Genomic DNA, 7,594 nt, shown 5'->3' on the forward strand with positions numbered 1-7,594 from the left:
TAATGACACTCTCCAACCTGGCTTTTGATCAGATGCCAGACAAGACTAAAGCTTTTGATAAGTATTACCAGTTATAAATTGTGTTGGGTTCTAGTCCAGACCATGAAAAATAGGGACTTAAATAATGATGGTAAGTCCAGAGTAGGCTGTTACACTGACACGGGGTATCCTGTCAGCTCTTCCCTCTCACCCCTAGGTTGTGGCTTTCATCTTCATGCTGATGAGATGGCTGCTGAGCTCTAACCTCATGTCTGATATCCCATTAGGAAAAGAAAAACTCCTGAAAAAGATACAACAGAGTTACCTCTAGGAATTGATTTTTAAATTTCTTTATTCTTTCCATGTACATATCTTGCTTTTCTAATTTTTAGACTTGTCTAAAAAAGATCACCAAAATTAAAATACTAAACCAACTGGTTACATAGGGTGGGTGGCCAGGGACTGGGCTTAGAGTCTCTCCTGCATCTGTCAGGTGTCCAAGGAGAGGATTGGCCCCATCAGCATCTACCTGTTGGTCTCAGATCCCAAGGAGAGCCATTTGCTTTGCCATTTGGGTGAGAACCCAGGAAGCCACACCAACATCTGCATGCATGACCTTGACCCATCCAGCGGTGGGAGTGTTAAGGTCACAAGGACCCATCCCATCCCAGAGAGTGCACCATTTAAGCACAGGATCCCAATCCAAAAGCACTGCAAACTGGACCATAGTCTCCATGTCCTCCAGCCTGAACTCGTTTTGTCTGTGCTGCTGAGCCTACTCTTTGCCACCAACTCAGCACATGGCAACCTTTTATGGAGCACCTACAGTGTGCAACGTACTGCAGTAGGTGCTTTCAACAAAGCTGAGAGGAAGGCATGAGAATGCATTACTTGCATTTTCAAGATGAGGAAACCAAGGCTCTGAGAGGCTGAGCTGTCCAGCTCTCTTGGGCATAAATATGAATGTGGGCCTTGAGCAAGTGACTTCATCTCTCAGAGCTTCATATATGCTGTATAAGATCTGAGGCCTGCTACCCTCTGTGCCTTGATGTAAAGTGGACATGGGTGCAATGGGTCCAAATGAATTTTGTGACCACCACCCCTGGTTGGAGCTCTAAGGAGACCCTCAGAGAGTGACCTCACAACTGACCCTCTCTGCCCAGCTTCCCCACAGGTACCTGAACCAAGATGCTGAAGCTCTCTGGGCTCTTCATTCTCCTCTGTGGGCTGCTTGCCCCATCCTCTGCTGTACTGATCGTGCCCCAAGTTCTTTCCCTGATCAATAATGGTGAGATGGTCCTACCTTGAGTTATGCCTGGCTGTGTCAGACCCAATAGGCCTCTCCTTCAAGTTCAGGCCTTGAGGCAATGCTGTATAAGTTATTATTAGCACAGCGCCTGGCCCATAGTTAACACCATTAATCATTAGCTGTTCTGATTATTAGTACATTACCACTTTAATCCTTTCCTGGCCCTCTTTTCTGGCACCTTGCCCTGCTTCATCTATTGAGACCACCATCAAGGGACCCGGCCCTACACGGACTGGCCCCTGCCCAGCTCTCCTACCACCCCACCCTCACTCCCCTCCTGCCGTGGTGGCCTCCTCAACACACCAAGCACGTGCCAGCCTCAGGGCCTTCGCGCTTGCTGTTCCTCTGCTGAAATGCCCTTCCCTTAAATATCAACGTGGTGCCTTCCCTTCCTTCAAGGCTGTATTCAAATGTCACCCATGTAGGAATACTGTCCTTGACCTCCCTGTACAAATTAGCACCCTCACTCCAGTATTCTCAATTCCTCACTCTGCCTTTTACTTTTCCCTTATGAACATTTTTTTTTTTATGAACATAACTGGCATACAGTGGAATGCACCAGTAATGGCTGCAATGGTCAAAATATTGAAAACATGTTCTATGCTGTTTGGGAAACAGCCCCTCCTCAGAGACTCTCCAGATGGCTCCCCCTCACCACGCCATCCATTCCCACCTTCACTCCCCAAGACCCCAGCCTCCCCATGACAGTTAGCATCTGGCACAGACTGGGGAGGCTCGGGACCAGGCTACAGAACTGCAGTTGGTCGGTGCCCATGCTGAAACGGTTGTTAAATATTTTGAAACCAACCACTTCACAACACTTCTGCATGTGACTCCTACGCATCCCTGTCTTCACTGCTTTATCATCTGTCTCCTCTCATCCCCCTAGAATGTCAGCTCCATGAGATTTCTGTCTGTTCTTCTCGTTGGTGCATCGCCAGCCCCTAGCATGACCCTGGCATGTGGAAGGCCCCTGTAGAGGTTTGCTGCTCATCTCTGGAGCTTGGCCCAGCACCAAGCAGGCCAGAATGAATGGGTGGGTGAAGAGTAAGCACCACATATGGGACATGCTTGGAGGTCATGGTTGTGTCTGAGAATCGTTTGGCATTTAAATGTCTAACTGGGTTTTGGGATTTTTTGGCCCCATTTTTCTTTTTCCAGCTTTGAACCAAGAAATCCTTAACGTGGACTTTGTTTCTGGCCTGAAGACAGTTGATTTCCAGGGATCATTGAGGAAGATCTTCCACCATTCATCAGGCCCCCTGAATGCCGTGGACAGCCAGCTAGCCAGTGCCGCCAGCAATGTTGTGTGAGAGGTCTCCGAATAACAGCTCCAAGGCCCAGGCCATCCTGGTTTGTTGGTTTCTTAGAGCTCTCTCCACGCATTTCATGACACTGCAGAGGCTCCTCCCTCATCTGGGCCTCTGTTGCCCCATTGCCAAACCATTTCTGACAGTCCACCCAGCTCTGATGACTGAGACCCACTGGTTGGGAATAAGGGTCTGTGTGACTCATGCCTTCACTTCATTCACAACTCTGCCCAATATCGCCTCCCCTGAGAAGCCTTCCCTCACCAACCCGTCTGAAATTCCACTCGTCCCAGGGTTACCCTCTATCTCCGGACCCTGCAGGGCCTTCTCTTCACAGCACTTACTACTTGACACATTCTACATGTCTTCATTTACTGGTTTATTGCTTTACACATACATAAGCCTTCCCCACCAACTTGTGCATATTTGGCTTTCAGTCTTCATTCATTCACTCACTCATTTATTCCAGCTTGCATGGTGCTGGCCAAAGGGCTGGGCATGGTCATTCTGGGATGCCTTAAGGCAAGGACTTCTTTTTGTTCATAGCTGTATTCCCAGAGCTTATAACACACAATCATGGTGCAATTAATTACACGATTAATGAATGAGTAACCATCTTTGCACACATTTAACTCCTGCTCTGCCAGGGACCTGCCTTGGCTCCAAGCAGGGTCCACCTACAGCTACAGCCACAATCTTCCCCTGATGTGCTGTTTCTTCACCCAGGGTACAACTGAAAGACCCTCGACTCCTTCACGTCTCCTTCCAGGTAGCCCCTGATAATCAAGGGTTGTATTTACGGGTACCATTGGCATTCAACTTGATTGTGAAGTAAGTAACAACTGTGAGTGTCACAGGCTCTGTCCACTTTGACACAGGTGTGGGGGTGTGTTGGAAGGAGCCAGAAGCAAGTTGGCTAGTATACTCTCAGCAACAGAGTCACCGTGTAGTTAGGGCAGGCACCCACCCTCTCTGGGCTGGGTCACCCCATGTGTAGAATGAGGGGCCTGGAAAGCACTAGAATATTCTCTATACCTGGGCCCTTCTAGGGGAAGGAGGGGAGGATTGAGTACGTTTCTTTCCCTCCTTCATCCAGACAGCCCCCCACCTTCATTTTCTAAGCCTCATGAACCCACTCAGCTCTAATTAAAAATAATTGAAGACAAGAACACAGAATCTGCTCTAGATCCCAATGCTCCTTGGCACCATTGCCTAGGGATCACTCTGGATGCCATATCTGGCCCACAGATATGTTTTGTTTGGTCTACACCGCGTGTTTTCATAGAAGACTGCCATTCTTCCGTTCTGTAGCCCTCACCTCTCTGATTAGATTAGCCCTTGTCTACTTTGTTCATTTAGGTTTCAAACCTGGCCCCTGAGACAATGAAGTCCGACACATTACTTTCCAACATCAAACACAGTTTCTCAGTTTTGATGGCATGCTATGCTTAGAATCACCCCTTTCTTTTCTGACTCTTCCTAAAGGAGAGGGAGGTGGTACCAGGTTATAGGCCCTGAGTGCAGACCTGCCGGGCAAGCCACTTGCCAGCTGCATGACTTGGAGAAAGCCACTCCTGCTCTCCAATCTTCAATCACCTTTTCTGAATAATGAGGAAATGATCTTAACAGGGTGATTTTGAGGGTTCTTTGCAAACATGAGGTCCCAAGGTGGCAGAAATTGTTTCCACTTGACTATTAACTGATGGACTGCTAGAAGAATGAACAAATCCGTCTCGGCAGAAGTACAGCCAGAATGCTGAGACTTTGTCTCACGTACTTTGGACATGTTATCAGGAGGGACCAGGAGGTCGTCATGCTTGGTAGAGGGCCATTGAAAAAGAGGAAGATCCTCAACGAGATGGATTGACACAGTGGCTGCAACAGTGGGCTCAAACATAGTAATGATTGTGAGGATGGCACAGGACCAGGCAGCGTTTTGTTCTGTTACACATAGGGTCATTGTGAGTCAAAACCAACTCGACGGTACCTAACAACAACAGCATTTACGAAAAAGCTGGTGGTTTGAACCCACCCAGAAGCACCGAGGAGGACAGGCCTGGTGATCTGCTTTCTTAAAGATTGCACAAAAAAAACCCCTATGGAGCAGTTCTACTCTGTGACACATGGGGTCGTCATGAGACAGAGCCAATCTGATGGCAACAGGTTTTGTGTGTGTGTGTGTGCTCGCGTGCATGCATGCAAGCACACAAACATGGAGAAGCCTTATTCTAATACCAAATGGGAGCATAATAAGCTGCGAGGTTCTCTGCCACCACCCTTAATTAACCCTTCCCTTCCACAATCTCCCATTCCTTGGTTTCTTGGCATTTCATGTGCAAACAGATATGACGGTGTGGCCTGATGGGATAAAGGATGCAAACGGCAGATACTACCTCAACCTCAGGGATTGCAGATTCTTGCCTGAGTTCTTACGGATCCAAACTGCAACCCCGTAAGTTCTCAATTTTTCCCTCTATGGGTCCAGTTGGTCATGATGAAGCACAGAGTGGGGTTCTACCTCAAAGACGTCTGCGGCAAAACAAAATCTATAAAGTTCGCCTTTTGTGTGTATGGGAATGTGTATATTATAAATAGAAATTTGTATTCATTTAAAATTTTGTTTAGTGTAAAAGTAGTAATTTCACTGGCATGAAAAGAGGTCCACCAAATAGTAATCCTGGACTTTTAGGAACAGGAAGTTTTCCAAGAATGGAAACTTTTTTTTTTCATCCAGTAAGAAGCCATAACTTTATTAATGATAGGAACAGTACAAATTTCAAGCCAAACTGTAGTTACTCTTTTGAAATACCAAAAAAGTCCTCGTTTTCAGACGGTTACATTGTTAATTCCATAGTAGCGTTTACAGTATCATTACTGTTGGTCTTCAGGTCTCGGACCATCTTTGCTCTTGACATACTTGCTTGTGACATGACCAATTCTATGTCCTAAACTTCCACACCTGTTTTGTCAACCTCTTCCTCTTCACTCTCCTCTTGTACAGTTGGAGCTTGTGTGCTTTCTTGAATGTTTGAGACAGCTTCACCTTGAACTTTGAATTTCTCTGCAGCTGCCAGCTGTGCTTGCTGAGATAAATCTTCCATCTTGGCTTCCCCCCAAAACTAGGTAGGTATCTGAAGCTGGGCTCTTGTAGACATCTGGCTTTGTGATGACAAAGAGGATATTCCTAGATTTCTGGATAGTGACTCTAGTCACCCCCGTGACTTGTCGAAGACCCAGTTTGGACATAGTCTTCCATGTCTTCTTTTCGCTCGGACTCTGTTTTGCCTTACTGACTGGTTCTTCATCGATTTCAGCTGTTGCCGCTGGTTGGGCTTGTTGTGTGGTTGCCTGTGTGGACTCCTGTTCCTTGAGCTCTGGTACAAATTCATCACCATCAAATTCTGTTTCAGACCCTGTCTCAGCCTGAGGTTGTGGCAACTCCTGCTCTGTAGCAGGAACGGTTTCTGTGGCTTCAATGGGCATGTTGTGTGGGGAATGCAGAACCAAGATGGCGGCAAAAGAGCCCAATACTGGAAATATGTCCTTATTGTAGATTCCTAAGTTTTCTTAAAAGTACAAATAGTTTTAAGGTTTTTAAGCCTTACATTGCTGAATCACTCACCAAATAGCTCACCAATATAACTGAACCTAGGGACGCTGTCTCTAGTTGGCCTTGTCAGTTTCACCCTATACCCAATCAGTACTGATTATTCTCATTTTCACAGCTTTTCACTAGATGGAAAATTCCACATGTGTTATGATTTTCATTGGAGCCCTGGTGGCGCAGTGGTTAAGAGCTTGGCTGCTAACCAAAAGATTGGCAGTTTGAATCCACCAGCTGCTCCTCGGAAACCCTGTGGGGCAATTCTACTCTGTCCTATAGAGTCACTATGAGTCAGAACCGACTTGACAACAATGGTTTTGTTTTTGAGAGCAAGCATTTCACCATTTGTTCTTCTGTAACATTTTCTCTTCAGAGAAACAGTCTTTGGAGGTTTTGCCTTGTATTAACTGGAGTGTTAGTATTTTCTTCTTAAAATTTATCATCTTTTAAAAATCTTTTTTTTTTCCCTTTTAAGATTTTTTAAAACTTAGACTGGCTTCCACGTTTAACTGTACTGCCAATCCATTTTTGTACCCTGTCTTTTTCCTTCACGAATTCTTTATTTTGATTCCTCTCTCAGTTGCTCAGCGTTTCAAGGAAGATGGATGTGGAATCCTTTCCGAACTCTTTCAAATCTGGTAATGTCCTCCTGTCATGTCCAAACCCAAGTGAGAACCAGGCCAGATACAGGATCCCTGACTCACAGGCCATCTCTCCCTCGGACTACTATGCAAATGAAGCTCCCTTGTCTTCCCCCTCCCCCCTTTAAGAACATCTATATTAAACAAAACTTTTTTCTGGCTGCCATCTTTTTTGTGGTGAATACATATATAATGAAATTTGCTATCTCAACATTTTTTACATGTACAATTCAGTGGCATTAATGACTTTCATCATGGTGTGCAACCATCACCACTCTCTGCTTGTCTTTTGATATGTTGGAGAAAACAAGTCCTTTCTCTGTAGGAAATGTGAGCGGTAGATCAGCTGAATTATAGGCAAGCTCTTTATAGAATAAAACCATAAGCCTTTGCCTGAGAATTAGATGGATTTTCTTCATGTGTCAGGACTAGGGACTGTGAGTCAAGAACACGAAGACACCTTTATGTTGCTCTTTCTTGCTTCTTTCTCTGTCAGCCCCAACTGAGGAAAGCTATTATACTAGTCCCTCCATGAAGGCACTGACCACCTGGTTGAGGAAACAAATTCTTTTATCGCATTAGATAATCAGGGAAATGGGGAAAGTTACAACAGCACGTGCCAAAGTGTGCAGTAAAAGGAGAGCTCAGAGTTGGCTAGGCGGGTCAGGGAGGGCTTTCTGAAGGAAGCCAGTTGGCTGGACCTAAAATGGTGGTAGAAGTTGAAGAAGGCATTCCAGGAGGGAGAAACAAA

General features: G+C 45.8%; 1 pseudogene; it reads right to left on the bottom strand.

Moving 5' to 3' along the window:
• Positions 1–5,208: 5,208 nt before the first annotated feature.
• On the bottom strand, positions 5,209–6,278 carry LOC111751091 (nascent polypeptide-associated complex subunit alpha-like; annotated as a pseudogene).
• Positions 6,279–7,594: the final 1,316 nt, after the last annotated feature.

The sequence above is a fragment of the Loxodonta africana genome, chromosome 24 (genome assembly GCF_030014295.1).
Source record: "Loxodonta africana isolate mLoxAfr1 chromosome 24, mLoxAfr1.hap2, whole genome shotgun sequence".
NCBI lineage: Eukaryota > Metazoa > Chordata > Mammalia > Proboscidea > Elephantidae > Loxodonta > Loxodonta africana.